Source organism: Siniperca chuatsi, linkage group LG4, assembly GCF_020085105.1.
Source record: "Siniperca chuatsi isolate FFG_IHB_CAS linkage group LG4, ASM2008510v1, whole genome shotgun sequence".
Taxonomy (NCBI): Eukaryota; Metazoa; Chordata; class Actinopteri; order Centrarchiformes; family Sinipercidae; genus Siniperca; species Siniperca chuatsi.
In genome coordinates, this window is record NC_058045.1 from 4,962,830 (window position 1) to 4,986,118 (window position 23,289).

The following is a 23,289-nucleotide window of genomic DNA, read 5'->3' on the forward strand; positions in this document are numbered from 1 at the left end:
AGGTGTGTAAAGGACAATCGTCTTAATCCTCTAAGGCCAACCAAGAGCTTCAACCACTGAAGGGTGTCCACTGGCATCCATGGCTCCACTGAGGAGAGAGATAACCTCGGAGCTCTACCCACCAGCCTCCCATCCATCCACCAATGATTCTTAATCTTGTCTGTAAGCTGAGCGCAGTGGGGTGTCCTGACCGCTTATGCCACCCATAATCTTAACCCCTGCCTCGAAGTGTATGCTGATTTAGAGCATGAATCATCAGTGTAGGATTATATAGAGTGAGTCATGTCAGCCAAGGGATGCCCGCTGTGCTTTTCAAAGGATGTGTTGGCGGAAATATTTTGCAATGTGCGTGGTTGGTTGGATAATACTGGAGGATACATTGTCTTTAGAGCAAAGACCCAAGGATAAATATATCACATCCAGTTTAACTTTCACCAAAGTTGCTTCAGGAAGAGCTAAGTTAAAGAAAAATTAACTTGCTGTTTTTGCTGCGATTTTTAAAGAGTTCCATGTCATACACTGTATATAGTAACATAAATCATTTTCATATATTAACATATATCAGATTGTAGTCATGACTAGCAAGTAAGTTCATATCCATGCAAATGTGATAAAAGGGACGAGAGCTGATGATAGCTAGCGGATTCCACAGTTAGATGAGGTGTTGTGATAGTTGTTTGCAAAGTTAGTTGATATACTATCCAACCGAGGGTGTGTTTAGATCTTGGCTATCTGCCCAATGCATCAACCTCTTCCCAGCTTGTTTATCTGTTTGGCTTTGTGCACGAGCAAGGGGCATTACTCAGCGTTCTGATACACAAACGGCTCTGATTATAACGGCTTCCGTGGTGTTTGCTTTCATCCCTGTATTTAGCTGTGCAACATCACCTGCAGTCTTTTCAGATGGAGATATGGTAAAATAATTTCATTAACTCCCACTGTTGCATTTGTGCAGAACACACTGCAGCTCAGAATGAGGGTGAAATAAGGAGGGATGGAGAGACTCCCTCCTCCCCTCTTCCTCCTCCCTCCCCGTTCTCAATCTCTCATCACATACTGCAGCTCCTCCCTCCACCTTGCCCTTCTCCAGATCCCCTCCCTTCCACTGTGTCTCTCTTTCTCTCTGTCTCCATCCTTCCTTCATTCTCCGTCAATCTTTCAGCCTAGCTGAGACTAACAGAGGATACACCCTCCCTCAGTGTGTGTATGTGTGTGTGTGTGTGTGTGTATATGTGTGTGGCTTGCCATGTGAACCACATGTGTCAGTGTGTACACACATGTGACGGGAAGGACTCATGAAGTGCTCTGGACTTGGATATCAGATCCTTCTCCTTATACATATTTACCATGTTTTTTAACAACACTCCAAAATCCTCCCATTAAAGAATCTCATTTTCCTCCTCTCGGGGCAGCATCTCGATGGAATCTTCAATCCTTTCCCCAGTATCTTGGATTTAATAAGCAGCCACCGTGGAATGAAGCAAGCAATTTCTGGATTCCTATCGTTACAGCTCTGGTAAGGATACCTCTCTCCTGTTTCCTTCTCACTCTCTCCCTCTCACTCTCTTTCTGTATATCTGTCTCCTTTTCTTGCACTTCCTACCTGACTTACTTTTCATAACATATTGACAGGTGCAAGCAGTACACATTACGGGATAGGGGAGTAGTTAAATGAAACAGAGCAAGCTATTTAGAATATGGACAGAGGGGGAAAATGAGGATGGGCTGGCTGCGAGTGTGAGAGAGTGTAGAGAAAGCAGCAGGGAACAGAAATGTGTGCCGACACCAGCAGTGTTGCTCATGCTGTCAGAGGCTGGAGGGAAAAATGCTCCACTTGGTACTTGCTATTGATCTGCTGTTATTTTCAGCTCCCATCCCTTAGAGACAACTTTGCATGGTCTACCTGGCAGTGATAGTGTAGGTTTTGGCAATTTGTTAACGCTGACAGTAAGGTACTTTGTCAAATAAGGGGGTCAATTTTGATTCTGAAGGTGGATGTGCATTAGGAATGGCTGAATTTAACATGCATAGGTGTATTTGCATGTGTGTGATGCCTTCTGTTCACAGCTTGGGAGGAGAGCATTTGCGAATTTGTGTTTGTACAGTATGTGTGTATGTGCTGGATGTGCTTATGTAGGTGTGATGTGACAAGGTGGGACTTAGATTCCTTGTTTGGATGCTTGTCTGCATACTTACACATATTCTCTCTTCAGCTGAAGTAGGGGGAGAAATTGCACCTTCCCACCATGTTGATTTGTCTGATTATCTGATGGGGCCTTTTGACAACAGTTCTGAGTTCTGTAAAGAGATCATCAGACACTGATTTGAGATGACTAACTTCAGATCACAGGAATGTGTGTAGAGGAAGACATTCAATTATTTGAATGATTTGTTTTATATTTAGTCTTACTGTGTTTGTTATCATTCTTATCTTTAGGAATATAGAATCACATATTTATGAAGATGCTGTATTTATTTCACTTTTTTCTGTCAGTTGGAAGCATTAATTAAGTTGATGTTGCTATTTTGGTCCCCTCTGCATGCTGGATGAGCTCCTTGCCTTTTATCTTTACTGCTGTCTTGTTATTAATTCTCTGTTCATCTCTCTCTTGTCTCTATGAACTCTATAGGGAGAGGAATAAAAAGAGATTGTTAGAAGGGAGAGAGTGAGAGATGTTTGAATATGAGAGTGAGAGGGGGAAGCTGGTACTGGTACTGAAAACAGTGAAGAGAATAGGAGAGAGATGCTAGTGGAAGGTGAAGTAGGGAGAGAGCAAAGGAGAGAGAATATTGCAATGAAAGATTGACAGGAAGCCAGAGACAAGAGGACGAACGGGACAGAGAAAGAGATAATGTGTGCTAACAAGTCTCAGAAAGAGCTTTTAGGCAGGCAAACCTCTTTTGAGGGTCAGGCTTTTGGTAGGGGGTCAGTTTACACACACATCCACGCTTTTCAAAGGAAAACATGTGGTAGATAGGCCAGGACCTGCGTCTCACACATGCCTGGCTGTATTTCCTGTAAAGGATATCAATATTTATCACATTTCCCATTTCAGAGAAGAAACCATGATAACACCGGAGGATGGAAAAATAATAAAAGATAAATCAAATTACCCCACCTTGGGTTTCATTTATAATTCCTTTCCAACACTTAGGCAAGGTTGGATGATACTGTAGCATATTGAAATACAGGTGCAGCCACAGTAGTTCATGTTTTCACTGATTGTATTGCAGAGCTTTAGTCACATTGGCAATTTTGTGAAATATATATACAAGCAGATTGGATTAAATGTAGTGTACTGAATGGTTTTGTCTCATTAGTGTATCACATACAGTGGTGTGCAAAAGTGTTTGCCCCTTTCCTGATTTCTTATTTCTTTGCATGTTTGTCACACTTAAATGTTTCAGATCATCAAACAAATTTAAATATTAGTCAAAGATAACACAAGTAAACACAAAATGCAGTTTTTAAATGAAGGTTGTTATTATTAAGGGAAAACGAAATCCAAACCTACATGGCCCTTTGTGAAAAAGTGATTGCCCCCTAAACTTAATAACTGGTTGGGCCACCCTTAGCAGCAACAACTGCAATCAAGCGTTTGTGATAACTTGCAATGAGTCTTTTACAGCGCTGTGGAGGAATTTTGGCCCACTCATCTTTGCAGAATTTTTGTAATTCAGCCACATTGGAGGGTTTTCGAGCATGAACTGCCTTTTTAAGGTCATGTCACAGCATCTCAATAGGATTCAGGTCAGGACTTTGACTAGGCCACTCCAAAGTCTTCATTTTGTTCTTCTTCAGCCATTCAGAGGTGGACTTGCTGGTGTGTTTTGGATCATTGTCCTGCTGCAGAACCCAAGTTCGCTTCAGCTTGACGTCACGAACAGATGGCCGGACATTCTCCTTCAGGAGTTTTTGGTAGACAGCAGAATTCATGGTTCCATTTATCACAGCAAGTCTTCCAGGTCCTGAAGCAGCGAAATAGGCCCAGACCATCACACTACCACCACCATATTTTACTGATGGTATGATGTTCTTTTTCTGAAATGTGGTGTTACTTTTATGCCAGATGTAAAGGGACACACATCTTCCAAAAAGTTCAACTTTTGTCTCTTCAGTCCACAGAGTATTTTCCCAAAAGTCTTGGGGATCATCAAGATGTTTTCTGGCAAAAATGAGACGAGCCTTAATGTTCTTTTTGCTCAGCAGTGGTTTTTGTCTTGGAACTCTGCCATGCAGGCCATTTTTGCCCAGTCTCTTTCTTATGGTGGAGTCATGAACACTGACTTTAACTGAGGCAAGTGAGGCCTGCAGTTATTTGGATGTTGTTGTGGGGTCTCTGAATGGCTGAAGAAGAACAAAATGAAGACTTTGGAGTGGCCTCGTGGAGATAAGTTGAGCAAACTGTTTGCAAATGTTTATTCAACATCTGTTGCATAATAGCCGAACCTTATATGGCTTCAGATGTGAATTTGATACAGCATTCTAGTGAGGCTGACAGACTTTGGAGTGGCCTAGTCAAAGTCCTGACCTGAATCCTATTGAGATGCTGTGACATGACCTTAAAAAGGCAGTTCATGCTCGAAAACTCCAATGTGCCTGAATTACAACAATTCTGCAAAGATGAGTGGGTCAAAATTCCTCCACAGTGCTGTAAAAGACTCATTGCAAGTTATCACAAACGCTTGATTGCAGTTGTTGCTGCTAAGGGTGGCCCAACCAGTTATTAAGTTTAGGGGGCAATCACTATTTCACACAGGGCCATGTAGGTTTGGATTTTGTTGTCCCTTAATAATAACAACCTTCATTTAAAATCTGCATTTTGTGTTTACTTGTGTTATCTTTGACTGATATTTAAATTTGTTTGATGATCTGAAACATTTAAGTGTGACAAACGTGCAAAAAAATAAGAAATCAGGAAGGGGGCAAACACTTTTGCACACCACAGTATGTAGTCACTGTATTTTGTTTTAAATTACGTTTCTACAGCCAAACTGAAAATTCTTAATGCAACATCAGTATGGATTTAAGGGTTTTGAATAAACAACCCGGATCTGACTTCACTTAGTGAAGCTTTTATGAGGGTTTTAGTGCAGATGAAAGATTGAATGAAGAAGGTATCCCATCATGCATCACTATTAATTTCAGAGCTGATCCCCTGTATTTTGAACCAGATGTATTCTGCTAATTGATTGGTTTATTTAGTAAGTATTAAGTGATGTCTCCCTCTTTCCCTTTCAGTCTTCCTCAGGCAAACACACACACACACACACACACACACACACACACAGGATGTGCCTTAGTGTGGCTGGCAGGAGTCATTTTTACCCTACTCGGCTGCAGTAAAAGCTTGTCATGCAGTGGGTGATTTGCATCAAAGGGTGACTCACTGTGGCCATGCCCCTCCACCCACAGCCAGTAAGCATTGATACTGCCCATCGCCAAATGAGAAGTTAACAACTAATTTTTCCTCAACCTCCAAGGCAATTATTCTCAAGGCTGTAACAGCGAATAATGGTTATTACCGATGTGGTTTCATGATTTACCATGATGCATGAAATGAAGTTGGCAAATTTGTCACAGCAATTCACAGCTAATGGTGTCCATAGTGGTGGACTAGCATTGTAAAGTTATATGGATATGAGCTTCTCATCACAGTGTACTCTGTTGCTAGACACTATTTAACACATGGCAGATGTAAAAAAAAAAAAAAAAATGTCAGAGCTATTTTGATCACTGATTTACCATCTTTCTTTTACTAATACCCCGTCAAAACACTTCATAACCAAGGTTTCATCCCGAAATGTAAAACTAAATAACTCTCACTATGACGGTTAAAAATAAATAAAATCAAAGTTTTAATACACTAGATAATGGCTATCTATGACCTAAAAGGGATGAAGGATTAGCTAATCGCCACTAATGAATACAAAATCCAGATGAATCTACCTTTTTTTGTGTGTTTTACAACTTGCAGATACAGGAAGGAGGAGGGAAATTATTTTTTTATTGAATTATACTGAAGTATTATTCTGTCCCCTTCATGGATGTAAATTGGATAAACAAATCATTAATAAACACCTTTTAATATAATGTAGCTCCAAACTAACTTTTTTCACCACCGTCCTGGAACTATCCTGAAAAACAATTGTAACCGTCCCGAAGTGAATGTAAACCATCCCAAAATCAAAATGTTGTTTCTTTACTTTGTTAGTATCATCTATAGTTGTTAGTGGCATAATAAAAACACCATTAAGATGTTGAGGAAATAAATTATTATTAATAAAATTAGATTTATTTTGCTCCATTCAAAGAAATAGGTTTAAAACGAAACCTGAAAAGTTATCTGTAAACTGTCAGAAACAATTAAGAAAAAATAAATAGGACACAGAATTTAGTAACACAGCAGCAGTGTGTACGTCACCACAACCACATGACCCATACAATCACAAACAAGTCAAGCGAGATTGATAAGACAGATAACTGATGAATCTCATTCAAACTTACATAAAATCGTATTGTGAACATTACTGGCCTTGCTGGCAATTATTTGTCAACTAGGAAATCTACCATGGCTTTTGCCCTGTCGACCGATGTTGTTTGTTTTGTCAGCCGACAATTACGTGGTTGCTCCCACTGGCTGACAGATTACACTCCATTTAAACAGTTTTCCCGGTCTTCGCCGTTACATGTTAAAGCCCTCTCAAACACAACACGACAACGGCACCACTGTGCTCTGAAACCCATTATTTCCAACGGCTTGCCACGACAACTAGATTGAACTCTGGGCACAGAGTGTGCTGAACCCTGCAGTGAGTGCAGCGCAAATCGCATTGTGTCTGAAAGGGCCATAAAGTGGTGCACCGGTGCACTGAAATGGAGCAGACCCAGTGTTTAGCTCCGTTAGCTGTTAGCTCTATTAGCTCCGTTAGCTGTAAACATACTACAGGACTCTGGTGTCCACTGGCTGCTAACAGCTAACAAGCTCTCCTCCTGCCAATTTCAACATGGATTTGTTGTTCACAATGTAGCGTTATCAGGGAAAAAAAGAATATACTTACACACAGCCAGAGTAGCACCTGAAGAATCTTCATATTTTTCATGGATCTTGCGCTAAGTAGCCAGCCAGTGATAGTAACTATAGTAACAGCATGAAAAGATGCGCTCGGTTCAGTTTGTCATTTGCTAAGCGATAGTTATACATACACACATACATACAAAAATCCCTATCGTCCCGGAGGCGTCCCGGAGAAGATCTCTGTTCGTCCCAAACACATTTTCTATCATTCCCGGGATGACTGGACGCCATTAGTCTCAAGCCCTGACCACCTCTAACTACTGCCTCACATATGACGATGCAGTAGAATCAACTCCTCTCTTTCTAACACAATGTTAACAAAAACATTAACATTCACATAAAAAGCTTGTCAAAGAGAGGGCCTTGGAAAGTTGTGAGCAGCTGGGGTGGGGTTTAATGTGAGGTAGACAGGAGTGTGAGTATGGCATCTTTCTCTTTTAAACTAAGTCAGTACAGTGTCCTACACTGTAATTATCTTGACTATTGATCTTTTGTTGTTTGTAGTTACCAAAGTTGGACATTAAAGAAGATTTCTTAAAATTGAATTTTGAAGGGATCCGGATCTCTGTTCCTTTCCTTTCTTATTTGTTGCAAGAAATAAATATGTAAGATTCTTCATCTGCAAAGTTGGATATTTTAAGAATAACTATCCTAGTTGTATAACAAAAATAACACTAATGAAATAGTATGGTTAATAAATAATTGCACAACTCTATACAGACACATACAATCGGCTCTCAGACGGGAGCCGGCTCACAGAGCGACTGACACATCACTACTGCTCTGATGCTTAAGTGGCAGTGGCTGGACAATGATCTGAGGCATTGATACTGTATACTGTAGGGCCAGCCTATTCAATCGGTGGCCCGCGTACCACATCGGGCCCAGAAACAACCTCCCAGCATACATAAATCTTATATGACAAAACAAGGAAACTACATATATTGTGTATGGAAGTAGATAACGAGTGAGCCATCTCACTTCCTTCTCATCTTTGTTGAGAGTTGCGTGCGGTGCAGTGCTGATCGGGCAGGATGTTTACGGATGTTGCGACACCGCCAATCAAATCTTTCACAAATCAACATTTTGAGTGAGTTCCGACTACACATATTAGCTTTGCAAAATATCTGGCTTTTGACAGTTACATGTAGGGAAGTGCTCTACTGAAAAGATGTGTCTGTCAACCCTGAAACGTAAAATTGACAATGAAAACCGTCAGTTTAACCCTGCCTGGACTGACAAATAACTTTACTTGTTTATTTTACCGCCATCTTTAAACGGCTGCCATTTTTTATTACTTTCCTTTGCATTTGTTTAAAATATGTCATTTAATTTAATTTGTAATTAAATAGCCCTGCTGTAGGGGATCCCTACTATCAACAGCAGGCAGGAAGAGTATATAGAAAAACGCACATTTTGACCAATTCAGCTGGAACCAAAAACAGAACCCTGAGGAACTCCTTCACAGACTGTTCTCAGACAAAAGACATTCAGCCTGAATAGCCTGAGTCTTATCTGTGTGGTTGTTCACAAATCATGTAGGAGAATAAATCAAAATACTAGGATCTATAGTATCACAGACTGTAAAACAAAGAATTTACAAAAGTAAAAGAAAAGACTGGATATCTTTGTTTAACTAATACTACCCACTTTGATTGCAGTTGGAATGGTGTAAGTTTTCAAAATTGATGTTTAAATAAAATTTCTCAGTGTAATAATAAATCCCTTCATCAACCTGGGATTTCAGCTGGCTCAAACTGATTAGATCCATTTGCAATCAGTCTGCATTGTAGTACCTCCCCCTTTTATTAGACATAAAATATAAGCAGTCAGTAGTTTACTTATTTAGTTTGCCACAAATTTTAACGTGTTATCTTTTATAGAATCAGCACCCCTCTCCACACTCATACACTCAATACAACTGTAGTCTACAGCATTTGGGGGTTAAGGATATTACTCAGCAGTTGCTCATGAAGGATGAGAGAGCAACATTTGTTCACTTCCCCTGCTTTTTTTTTTTCTGGCTGGCTGAGCAAATCTAAATGGTATAAATTGGAAATTGTATAAATAATTCAGGAACGGCTTTTATCTTTTGTATTTGGATGCATTACTAGGCCAACACAATCAAGATTCTTATATCGGAAAGGATTCACCCCTCCCTGACCTTTTGTGCATTCTGTTGTTCTACAAAATCATATCAAATGCCTTCTCTGTTGCCCTAGTTTTCATTTGAGATGCATTGCCTCTATGGGAAATTCCTTCAAAGTACAAATCAAATGTTATTCAGACTTTTTTTCTTGTTCTTCATGATGAAATGGGGCAAAGGGTTATGAATCCTCATTCATTTGTTCATCTGTTCATAAACCAGTGGCTAGACTACTATTAGATGGTTTGTTTTGTTATCCATGTGAAATGTGCAACATCTCTGACACTTCTGATTAGATTAAAGGGAAATGACGGCTTTTGCCACTGCACTGCAGCATTTTCATAATTACAATGAGTGGCCCCAGAAAGTGCTACAGTTACAATGTGACACATTAGTTACTGATTGGCCAACATGGGTCCTACAATTTTTATGAAGGAAGACATATTTATTATTATCACTGATTTAACAATACAAAGTCACTAATTCAGATCGTCATCAGAAATTTCATTTAAGTCGTAGAGAATTATGAAGCTTGACCACGATGAAGCTTCTCATCAAGTACTTTTACATAGTTGGGTGGTGTAGAAAACATATGTGCTTCCATTTCACAAGGAAATCAAAACGAATGTAACTAGTTGTCACCAGACCATCACTCCGATATATGAGAGGTCATCTGCATAAAATTTTACCTTATTCATCTTCCTCAAATCACGCTGCTGAGCACCTTTTAAATCTAGTGGTGGCCAGCATGTTTTTGGATTTTCAATCCACAGTGATTGGCATCCTGTTGCATCTCCTGCATCTCCAGTGTTTGAATGGGGCACAAGATGTTTTTTGGTGCTATAACAACGTCACGCTACTTCCACCTTTGCTCCTGACAAACAAGGGTCCTTGTCAAGTAAACATCGACACAGGTCATTTTAGGAATTTGAACAAATTACTAATGCAGTCAGGTTTTTTTTGTTTTCAAATGTTCTTCTGTTTTTGAGGACGTACCATGTCCTTGAAGAGTTTGCTGTGAAAGATTGAAAGTGTGCACAGGCAAAAGAAAATGCTCATCACAACTTGTACTGTTTTTTTATTGAACAATCTAACAACAGCAATGTGGACAAGCCTGTTTCCAAATGACGCACGATGATTATATCTAATCCAGTTATGAATAATCTAATTTAATCTCTTTTCTTAATGAACCCTGGCCTCTGTTTAAAAAATGCCCTGCTTACTGTAATTACTGGGACACAACACAGCGCTGGTTTTATTAAATCATACTACGGAGAGCATTTCTTGAAAATGCACTTTGATGCATGTGAATAATATAGGTCTATACTTCCTGTACTGTATTGTACCCATGGAGGCATGTTGGAGCCAACACTGCTTGTGTTCATTAGAATCATGCTGGGGAAAGGAAGCATAAACTTTCTTCCTTCCACGTCACACAGCGGAATACCGTTTGATGCTAAACCACTGCCAAGTGTAACTGCTTCCAACAGAGAGTTTCACTCCCTCCGTGTGACGTACGTATGCGATGAGGAGTGAGACACTGCTGAAGAATACCCCTGAAAATGCTCTACTCAGAATTATATACATTTCTTTCTGCCTAATCCGAAGAGGGTGGCCTTACTGTGTTAAATCACCTTTCTGTCTCAATGTACAAAGTCTTTGGCATTTTGTCCCAACTATTAGTTTTGTCAAAATTGTTTGTGCCAGTCCATTACCGACAGCTGAAAGGACAAACAATACTTCTGGGTTGAAGCGCATTAGATTCTCTTTGATTGCTGGCACACGTGGCGAGCCGCCTACTGAAATTGAGGGGGAGGTCAGATTGGAGAAATCCCAAATGTTTGTCCAGATGTTCCTGGGTTCTTTCGACACATTGGAGTGAAGATATTGGGGTATTCAGCTGCTAGTCTTCAACATACAGCTGTAGCCCAGTACTAACAGAAGTACTGCTTGATATTTATAGTAAATTTGTATTTTCCTCTGGGTGTCTAAAAACTGCAAACAACAAACATTTTATCATACTGGGGTTAACTTCCTGCTCAGTTACAAATATTATACTGAAGGAGCTTTATCTAGTAGTTGACAATTAACATTTTATCTTAATTTCATTTCAACATTTCTCATGCTCGGCTTAGCCTGCCATCATTTTGCATTAGTCATAAAGCGTGGGACAAAATGTCAGAGGCAATTTCTCAGACCTGTTTTGCACAGTCTATGAGGTGCATGTGAGTGCCGCAGATTTTCACACCTGTTATGTGAAAATGTGCTACTTGATCCAGTATCAATATGTGGTTCAGGACATTTTTCACAGTCTCCACAGGTTATATATTTTAGACAATTTTGGGCCTTAATGTGTGAAGAAAACTGAGACCACCTGTATGCAGGATCCATGTGCATACAGCCTTTGAAAATGGTAAATGTCAGTGAGTCAGCATGGTGATGACGTACAAACGGTCATTATTAAAATATTGCATTTTTGGCTGGTTGACATCAGTTTTTAATCTTGAAATTGGTCCTACCCACACTCACAGTCGGAGGTAAATTAAAAATAATAATACATTCAGCTGAGACCTCTCCCTCGGCCCCCAGCGTGTGTTACTCTGATGCCCTGCAACACACACTCCTTACAAATCCTGCCTTGTGACGAAAATTTCCAAAGCGGTAACACTCACAGCTTGCTTGCAAACATGCTAAAAAAAGATATAATTAAACCAAGAAAATAGTATTTATTTGCTTTAGAATAATTTCAGGCTCAAAAGAGCTAGTCTATTACATAAGCACAGCTGGGTGAGAGGTGCCTCTTCCACGAACATCGTTCTGGATCATTTCCCAGTCCTGAGTGTACAGTAGTCTCCACTATGATCAGCGTCAGTTGAGAGTGAAAACACCGGCTAAAGCAAGCTGCCAATATCTGGGGGGGGGGGGTTACTTATATCTAGGACATGTAAAGTCAATATAAGTTTAACTTCATTTTTTCAACTGATATTATATGTCAAGACCAGGTCATGTCACTGTCAGTCCAACAAGGACCCATGGAATTTGCATGGTTACTTGGATGTCTTTTAAAATTACACATAATAGTGTAACAGTTGTCTGTGACAGGATGGATGTAGTATGTTTTCCGTCTAATGAGCATGTGTATTCGCTTATTGCAAGCAGCTGAGCCTGTACTATGGTACTTACGGCGGCTAACAAGAGAGGCCTGATCATCATATACTCCAACAAGCATAAACCTTTGCAAAGGTTTTGTTTTGAAAATTGGTAATATCACTAAGATATCCGTCCTGATACCACAAAGCATCCCTGAGTTGACTGACAAATGACCTGACCACCACCACCACCACAGAAACACATGCAATCCCTAACAGAGCTCAGGTTGATATTCAGCAAAAAATGCAAATGCAGCAGGTGAAAAAAATACCAGCTGGCCTGAATAACTGTCACAGAGTAAGTATGTGCATTTTAACAGGGATCAGGCAGTCTAGGGTTTTATGTGATAGGAAGAGCTATCTTGTCTTTGCCTCGCCAGGTCTTTGTCATCATTAGTATTCTGATCAGTGCTGTGTGCTCTCATCTTGGTTGGCCATTTCCCCATCTGAAATGATTTTTTGCCTTTTTGTACATGGCAGTCTCTTTCAGCAAATAATGGCATGGTTTAAATAAATAAACAAAGATCCTTACCCATAAATGCTAATGAGCACATTCTAATAGAGCACTTTTTATGTGTCAAGGAAAAAGAAGAGGGGCCTTGTGCCTTTCAGTTGGTTCATTTGCTGAAGCCTGCTGATTACTCAGCTAAATGTATCATCCTTTTTTCATATAATTTTACTGGAGCAGGCCAGCAGATACTGTGACTGCAAAATATGTTCAAATATTCTCCAACAGATTATATTATATTATAACATTGCAGTTTGTGTTTTTTTGTGTTGCATCCAGTCCAACTCACAGGACAATTGAATTGAATAAACTGTGAGTGGTTTCTTCATTCTTGAAGAGAGGTTTCTTGTTCGTCCATAGTTCATGGAAAAGTTTCAGTTGTCTGAAGCCTCTACCCGACAATGGTCCACCCACACAGGTGTTTTCACTCACTGTGTCTGATTAGATCTCTTTTCAGGACTGTGGGTGTGTAAAGATGTGCTTGTTTAACTTGTTCAATTCTGGCAAATGCCAGATGGGCCAGCCCACCTAGTGGGCTGCAAGGCCACCACCAAAACTTTAGAATTAGAAAAAAATATGGTTGTTTGTTAGGAAAATCGGACAAGCAACAAATAATATCAGTGCTGTAGTGTAATTCGCCCTCCCACAAAATCCCCACGTGGACCTATCCACCCCCTCCTCCCCCTCATTGGAGAAAAATCTATGTCATGTCAGTCATGTTGCAGCCAATCTGGTTTTATTGTGGTTACTGCCTAGTTACAAGCTAGATTTTCATAGGTTTACAGTTTTATTTTTTGAGTGCACAATTCTTATGAATCTTGATATTGCTCTCAGAAATCTTTGTTATCACACAATATGTTAATACAGCAGTTTATAGGCTGGTTTCTTTCATTTTAGAGTGCAGGCATTATCTGTGGTGATTTGCATTTAATTTGCACCAAATAATATTGACTACTCTGATTCATTATTTTTTCATAGATGATAAAAGAAGTTAATGGAGCACATGATTCTTCTTAGTTTTCCTTTTTAAATTTAAATTAGCATTGTTACAGGCTTTTTATTTTCTTGCTATACATGCTAGATGTAATCAGATTACATCATGCTTTGTGAGTCCAACAATCACATATTCTGTCAATGTAAATTGTAATCATTACTGTACAATGTTTTCCAAGTCAGCATCACCCTAAAGTGCAAGAGTAACCACCAAAGCTAATATGAATAAATTGTTTTTGCTTTTCAAACTCCTAATGGGTTAACTTGCAGGCTCATTTGTTGAGCCTGTTTACATTGAGGCCATAACAGGCTATATTAATTTTGGGCTTGTTTTGGAAGCTGCGATTGCTTATTTGTCTCGTGAGAGTTGGCAACACTGGCAAGAGGCTCCTGCCGAGGACGAGTGACATGACAACCTCCCAGCAGGTGATACTGCTAGTGGTAGTTCATGTAGTGACAGTGTTAACGGCCATGAATTATTTTGGGTGCCAAAAACCAAATAAGTTTGATTTGTTCTTAAAATACCATCCAAACCAGAACCATATCTGTTGCTTAGCCTGTATGTTATAAATAGCCTGATATTGCTTTATGAAACCCATAAGTGCGTATGTTGGGGAAACATAGGGCCGGCCCAGACGAAAAGCCCAAGGCCAAATTTTGTTCCCAGTCCAACCCTGGTTGCACCTGTTGGGTCAGGACCCACTGAGCAATAGACATCATTTCAACATCGCCTCTATGCTTTAGCTCTAATTTTTTGGGCTATGTATAGCCCGGTTTTAGACCATATTTTAAAAATGCATACAAACCTGTAAATATGTAACATAAGCACTGCACACCCCCGGGTTTACAGTATAACTGTTTACAGTATAACTTTTTTCTCATAAACAGATTCTTTTTACTCATATGCCACAATGCAACGGTACGCTGAATGCACATTTAATATATGTCTAATAGGATAGTTTAATTTCTTCGACAAAAAAGTTCACAAAAGTGAATCCTATAGCCATTACTTTGTTGTCTATCAGACATATATATGTAGTTGTTCAATAGCAGTCTAATTGATGGCTAGACGTCTACTAAACTTTCACTTTTGAACCAAATTTAACCACATTTTAGACTAGACAGCCCTGTACCATTTAAACATGTTTTAGACATTGAATCAACGGAAAATTGCTCCGTAGGGACAGCTTACACCTTTATCAATGTTATTAGTACATGGACTTTGTTGATGTCATTTAATTTCAATCATAGCACAGCTCAGCTTCAAACTGAGCAGAAGGCTAATTACTCATGGTAAAATTAAAACACCTGTGTCCAGTGTGCAGAGCTTTGGACCATGACCCTTTCAGTTGGTCAGTCATTACCTCTTAGCAGTCGTGCTTGTCTGTCTGTGTCTTTCAGCAATTTTGGCTTTAAATGATACTCATGCTTCACTGATGTATACATCAGATTTACCTATTCCCTTTATAATAATTTATCATACCAGACATCCTACGGGAGATTGCAAGAGACATTTTATGACAGTCTAGACTAGTCTGTCATATCTTCCTTTCTGGCTCAGATTTCGAGTTTTTTTTTTTTTTTTTTTCTTTAGAGGAGGCTCTGGAGAGATTTGCCTGATAGTTTATGCAGTCTGTAGTTGGTACTCACCAACCTAAAATTAGGCTATATGTATGCAGTTTGTAGTTGGTGAGCAACAACTAAAAGTAGGCTATATCAACAATCTTTTTTAAAAGGAATACATATACAGTATGTGTTATTTATGTATTTGTGCATACACTTGATTACTTCTATCATTTAATTTGATTTACTTTTATACATGTATACATGCAAACAAGTCTTTCTAAAAGGCCCTTTTTTGATTTGTTGGGTCTCTGTAATTAATATTATAAAGAGTACGGTCTAGACCTGCTCTGTAGGAAAAGTGCAATGAGATAACTTCTGTTATGAATTGGCGCTATATAAATAAAATTGAATTGAAATTGAATTTTTTACATTCAGGCAATGCACAACTTTGTAATTTACAGTATGCTGTATATACTGTATGTCTGCGTATGTATACACTGAAAGCATGTGTGGTTGTGCATAATGGCACATGTTGGTAGCATGCGTTTGTAAATGAGTATCATCACCACTTGGAATAAGTGATCTACATAACATTATATTAACACCGCATTGCTACTCATCACCTGCTCCAGCAGCAAGTAAACGCTGTCAGGAGTTGAGAGAGAAGATTATAATGGAAGAGGGTCGGGAAGGAGAAGGCTCCCTGTAGCTGCAGCTATAACCTTAAATGGTCCAGGCTCAGGTGAGCTTTCCACACTTAAGCCAAATTGGAAAAGACCCTCGGAGCAGAGAGCTAAGTGGCACTGGTGAGCTAGTGATCTAGCTGTGAAGGGGTTTGGAAAACTATTATACTAAGCGGACCTTCTCGTGGTTCAGGAAAGCATTATGGATCTTATAAGAATTTAAAAAATACACAGGTGATGGGCCTTAAAGGTCCAGTGTGTAACATTTAGGGGGATCTATTGGCAGAAATGGAATATGATATTTAAAAGTATGTTTTCATTAGTGTATAATTACCTGAAAATAAGAATCGTTCTGCAGGGTTCAACATCAAGGTTTTTTTTTTCATCTGCCCGTTCGAGCAAGTGGGTCAGAAATATACTTGCCAGAAGTCAATTTTTACTTGCCTCTATAGAAATTGTTTTATTTATTAGCGGTTATCAAATAACAAAAACTAAAGCTAATTGTTATGTTTAATTTTTTAAATAATGTAAGAGTAAAGTATCAGAAAAAGGACACAGTGTGTCATACAGTGGCAAGGAAAAGTATGTGAACCTTTTTGAATTTCATGGTTTTCTGAATTTCTGAATTTGTCATAAAATGTTATCTGATCTTCATCTAAGTCAAGGGTATTGACAAACATAATGTGTTACACAAAAAAAATTCTGATCTTTCATGTCTTTATTGAACACAGTCATTCAACATTCAAAATGGCAGTGGAAAAAGAAAGTGAATGCTTGAGTTAATGACCTCAAAAAAGCTAATTGGAGTCAGGTTTTAGCACACCTGGAGTCTCGTTAAGATAATACGTTTGGAGGTGTGGACTACAGCTACTTTGACTGATAAAAAACCCCTCAAACTTTTGGAGTTTGCTCTGCACAAGAAGAACACGCTTATGTGAGCCATGCCTCACCAAAAAGAGCTTTCATAGGAGCTACGATCAGGAATTGTTGCTTTGCATAAAGCTGGAAAGGGTTACAAAGTTATTTCAAAGACTTTAGAAATTCACCAGTCTACAATTAGGCAAACAATAATAAAATAATAATAAAACTTTATTTATAGAGCACTCAAAACAAAGTGCTTCACAACAAGAGAAATAAAATACCACAGTGAATGACGAAATATAAAGAAATAAAATACATAAAATACACAGAAGCAAAAAAATAAACTGTAAAATAAACAACTAGTTCAGGTAAAATCAGGATATGCTTTCAGATAGAAATGTGTTTTGAGACTTAAATGAAGACACTGACTCAGACAACCTAATTTCTTCGGGCAAGTTGTTCCAGAGCCTCGGGACAAATGGATACGCTTTGAGACTGTTGCTACTCTACCAAGAAGTGGGTGCCCAGTCAAAATGACACCAAGAGCACAACAAAGACTCATCAGTGAGGTAAAGAAACAACCCCGAATGACAGCCAAAGATTTGAAGGCATCATTGGAATTTGCTAACATCTCTGTTCATGAGTCTGCAATACGTAAAACACTGAACAAGCAGGGTATCCGCGGCAGGACACCACGAAGGAAGCCACTGCTTACTAAAAAGAACATTGCTGCACGCCTGAAGTTTGCAAAAGAGCACACTGACATTCCACAGCGGAATTGGAAAAATGTTTTGTGGACTGACGAAACTAAGATTGAACTATTTGGAAAAAACACACAGCGCTACATCTGGCGTAGAAAGGGTACGGCATATCATCATGAAAACATCATCCCAACTGTAAAGTATGGTGGAGGAAACATCGTGATTTGGGCCTGCTTTGCTGCATCAAGGCCTGGCCAGCTTGCAATCATTGAGGGGAGGATGAATTCCCAAGTATATCAGACACTTCTTCAGGATAATGTGAGGATGTCTGTACGTCAGCTGAAACTGTGTAGAAGGTGGGTGATGCAACAGGACAACGACCCAAAACACGGGAGCAAGTCCACAACAGAATGGCTTCAGAAAAACTAAATCCTCCTTTTGGAGTGGCCAAGTCAGAGCCCAGACCTCAACCCAATAGAGATGCTATGGATTGACTTGAAGAAGGCCACACACATGAGACGTCCAAACAATATGACAGAGCCAAAGCAGTTCTGCCGGGAAGAATGGGCTAAAATTCCTCCTCAACGATGTGCAGGTCTGATCCACAGCTAGAGGAAGCGCCTGTTTGAGGTTATTGCTGCCATGAGGGGGGGGGTGTCAACCAGTTATTAATTCTAAGGGTTCACTTACTTTTTCCACTGCCATTTTGAATGTTGAATGACTGTGTTCAATAAAGACATGAAAGATCAGATTTTTTTTGTGTAACACATTATGTTTGTCAATACCCTTGACTTAGATGAAGATCAGATCACATTTTATGCCAAATTTATTCAGAAAACCATGAAATTCCAAAAGGTTCACATACTTTTCCTTACCATGGTAGATGCAAAGCAATAAACATTATTGCATATTGAAAATGGTTTGACAATTCCCCCCTTTTCTCCCTAGAGATGGACTCCTTAACTGTGAGTGATAATTTATCTAAATATACTTTGTCTTTACCCACTGCCATTTTCTCTTGAGTAGGGATGGGTATTGTTAGGATTTTATTGATACTAATATTCTTATCGATGCTCTTATTGGTTCGTTTTCATTACTAAATAATTGCTTTTTATATATATATTATTTTTTAAATAAATTCAGAACAGGATTAGAATTGAATATTTTAAATATAACTAAATGTTGTTTCTGGAGCAGCAACAGTAATGTTTACAACAGCAAAGTCACTATATAAACTCAATACCTTACTGGAAACAAATCTAAAATGTCAGTAAAATAAATAATATTCCTGACATCAAAACACTGAGTGATGGCTGTGTTCATTCTTTCTAAACTTCTGTCAGTATCAGTCCCTCCTCCTGTCCTCCTCCCTCTGCTGCTGCTGTGATTCACTGCAGGTAAGTTTGTGGCAAACTAAGAAACAGTTAGACTACATACAGACAGCTTTGTTTTAGCTTGTTTGTAACAATTCAGTATTAGTCGCGCTAGCTCGCTGTGCTTGTATAAAACATATGAGAGACTGCAGACAGAGCAGATTAAAATATCGCATTCTACATGTTCACGTGTTTATGCTTGTTGAACAGGTGTATTGATGTTGCTTTTTACTCGTGGAGGTTTTATTGTACTTACTTACAGTAACGAGCGCAGTTGTTGTCAACTTGAGTAATCTCCACCACCTTGCTGCTGTTCTGACTGCACTCCATGTGTGGGTGTGTGTGTGGAGGAGCTCACTTTAATGAAGTCTTTAACGATTTACTTACCACGTAACGTGGCATGTTACTTGCCCTGGGCAATCTGGCAATCCTTATTGTAGAACCATGTTGTGTTTTCATTACCTTACAATAAGCCGTTTTTATCTGCATAGGAAGCAGGTCCCCTTCCACGGAGGTCGCCATGTTGCACTGCCATGTTTCTGCAATAGCCCTGAACGGACAAACCAATCACTGGCTCTAGATGGGGCGGTATTCAAATGGTTGCAAACTGCAATTTCACACTGCTCCTTTAAAAGGAAAGGGTAATAACTCATAACTGGAATCTTTTGATAATTGTGATATTGTGTTGTTCCCCGAGAAGAGCCTGAAACTTTCAAAGTTACACTGGCAGGTTTACAGACTTAATTCCCCCAGGGGCTACCTAAAGTAGATTAAATATGTATTCATCCACATAACTGTAATATGCTTCGGAAGAAGCATCCACCATGTTGCTTAAATGGCATACAGTATGCTGTGATTACCCCTGAGGTCAAGCCCAGTTAAGGCATTGGTGAAATAATGATCCACTAATGATGATGATTTATTTTTAATATGACTGAGCCTACAGTCTAATTGAAGCTGATGAGATGGGTTTGTGTATTTCTGCTGTGAGAATTCAAATTGTTAAACACTAGATTTATCTCTTTCTGAGCACACATCAGTGAGTTTGATTTAAATGAATATATATTGAAAGCAAACCTCTGTTGAATTGATTTTATTAAACAACCCTATAGGGTTACAAAGTTGATGGGGAGGAATGGCCACAGCATATTGGTATTCTGTGAGGCTACCTGCTCAGTGCTCTAAACCAAAGCCGACATTTAATTTGCAACCAAAATGAGGTGAACTTGTGTAAAGCGGGTCATTTTACTGCTGTAATCGAAGTGCCCCCTCTTTGCTCTTAATTTGACTTGCACTGTATGGGAGGACACAGCCATGGGTGTGGGAGAGAGTATGAGAGAAGGAGTAAGTATAACCCTTTATAATTTCAACAGTATCATAAAATATGCATAACATATTCCATTTTTTGACACTTTTGTCCAAAGTGTCTCACAGTAATGTAACTGAATACTTCAAATAAGGTTTCAATGGGAATCCAAGCCTTTAAAGACAACTTGAAGCCACATTTAAAGAGTGTCTCGCTTCAGTAATTTGCACTATACTTCCAGTTCTAAGGAATTGTTGTGGCAGACATAATGGACATAATTTGTGGAAAATTGTTACAACAGGAGCAGACAGTGGACGAAACCCTCAAGGTGGAGAGGAAGAAAGAAAGGAGTAACAGTTTGTCCCATGATGTGGTAGCTTGTGTCACTTTTAGAATGGTGAAACGTCAGTGTTTATATGATTGGGATTGTGGATGTTACCTTTTTAAGTCAAATGTGGAAAAAGGCTTCAGTGTGGATAAAGGATCTTTCACGCCCCATACACATTTGCTTAGCAGCTTCTTGACTTTGTTTAAAATTACTTCTATAGTTATCTACAAGAGTCTATAGAAGTTATTATCTCAGAGTCTTCAAATGGTTACGATATCATCTTCAAAAGCAGCTATGTTTTCCAATATTGTTTTCTGTTTGCAGCCAGAAACTGGTTGGAAATTGATTTCCAGAGATTCCTCCTGGGTATTATTATTTTTTCTTTGTTGCCAGTTCTTGCCAACTCCTGACTTCTTCTAGGCCAGGCTAATAAATTAGTCTTTGTCACACATTTCCACTGAGCACACTGGCTTTTATTTCATGGCTCTATTATGAAAAAAAGGTTCAAAGAACAGACTGACATAAAAAAAAAAACACAAAGCAAGACAAACATTCTTAAATAATGGCATTAGAAATTCAAGTGGCATTGTTAATAATGATCTGTTAAAAACAAATCAATGTAAAAGCAAAACCTTGCAAGACCTTTAGGTCAGATTGTGTCTGTAAATGTAGTTACAGACTAGTATTCTTGTAGACAGCTGTAATGTTAAAGCAGAGATATACAATCTCTCCTGGATTGCTGCATTCTTCTTTTCCAAATAAACATTATTTTAGGCTTAAGACAAAAGACGAGGCTACTTTTTCTTAGTTGCTGACAAACTGACTTTTCTCTGGCAGAATTTGATATAGATACTCATTTCTTTCCAGCTAAAATGTTGCTGTGTTGAAGTTGTTTATGACCAGATGTCCCCATGGGGTTCAACAAAGTGCTATTCTATCCCATTGTACATATGTCAGTATAACCCTCTACATTCTTATTTACGCTGTTTTTCCTTGTTTCCAGCCACTGATTTCAGCTGCAGTGGCCCAATTTCCAGCACAAATCATAAAAGTTTATCTCATCTCATCGGTACTGCAAACAGATGGACCGTCCTCTACCATGGGGAACCAGTTTAGCACACCGCCAGTGTTTTCCCCTTCTCAGAGTACATTTTGTTGCTGAAGAGGATTTACTTTTCAGTACCAGTCTTAAACTGACATCTCACTCATCCTGGTCATTTCTAATCTTTTTTTTCACTGATTTTGATTGATTCTGTGACAGAAAAAAGCTTTACTAAATTTGAAAAACTTTTCCAACTTAAGGTTGTCATCAGATCAGATGCTCTATATGTTGCTACTGTTTATTGCTCTTACAAGTGACACTTGGAACATGCATCCCATTAAAAATTTGTTTCCGTCATCTTTTTGGTTTCTTTAGTAACAGCTGTTTACGTGAACAAATGTTAAATATTTACAAATTAAAATATTTCATTGTTCAGTCTGAAATGAGTTTGCCTGTCACTTAGTCACTCTTAATTTAATAAAACACTGCAAAATCCTGTTCCTGTGAAGTCTCAGACGCTTAATTAGATTTGTCATCAAATGTAACTTATTCATGTAGGATTAATCTTACAAGGATTTCAGTTATATTGACGTTTACATCTGCTTTTGGATGTACAGTAACTCATTACAGCAACTGTTAGGGCTGTCAGGGCCAGCTTAAGCCTTTCTGGGGCCCAGAGGAAGCATTTGATACACCAGAAATTGTTTATTGTGCCCTCAAATCCTGAAATATCATTTGACATGATATTTTGGGACATTATTGTGTTGTGTTATGACTGAAAAAGGAATGGGAGAATATACATTCGCAGTTAAATCGGCGTGCCCTCATTCTTAAGAGGCTTTGAGCAGTCCCTATATCTCGGCCCAGGTCCGAGGGCTTTGATAAAAGATAGTGATAGTGATAGTAATAGTTGCTGCGAAACCTGCAGATAACCTAAATCTGTAAGTACAAGTGCAGATTTGACTTTCATTTCATTCTAAAGAGAATAGAATATATAAATAATGTAAACAGCAGTTTTGTTTTTCTTGCTTGGTCCTGCTCCCATTTTGTAAATCCGTGCGCCTGAATCTGTTTGCTATGAGGAACAGAACTATGTTCATATGAAAAAAAAAAAAACTGATTTCCTGTAAGCATTGTGTTTTCACAGATGGCATGACGTCAGCGACTTTCTTTTTTCCTCTGACTTTCATTAGCAAGTCTGTCATTTATGTTTCAAATACAATTTAAACAATCAGGCAGAAGATTATCAAGTAAACCTGCTGTATTACAATTGCAGAATTTATTCATTGCACATTTGAGTGAATTGCAGAGCAAATCTAACAAACAACATGACTGACCTGTAATATTGTGATAATGATCAATTAAGCAGGGATTCTAATGGGGATTTCCAAACAGCATGATCAGCCAATCACAGATCCAAATGCCAATTTAGATTATTTACTTAGACTTTCTGCTAACTTCAGCAGGTATGGCATGTAAGATTCCATCACTGTGTCTAACAGATTGTTCTTATGGGAGCAAGGCTGGCATATCCATGTGTTAATAAATACATAG

General features: G+C 38.8%; 1 protein-coding gene across 2 annotated transcripts in view; it reads left to right on the forward strand.

Annotated features, from left to right (window-relative positions):
- The first annotated feature begins 765 nt into the window (after positions 1 to 765).
- Positions 766 to 23,289, forward strand: part of lingo1a (leucine rich repeat and Ig domain containing 1a) — a 130,126-nt gene continuing 107,602 nt past the window's right edge. Inside the window, exon 1 of one of the 2 annotated variants that reach the window (XR_006377752.1) lies at positions 766 to 1,516. The gene's annotated coding sequence lies outside the window, so the exon portion shown is untranslated. The remainder of the gene's footprint in view (positions 1,517 to 23,289) is intronic. The other variant, XM_044193927.1, reaches the window with a different exon arrangement.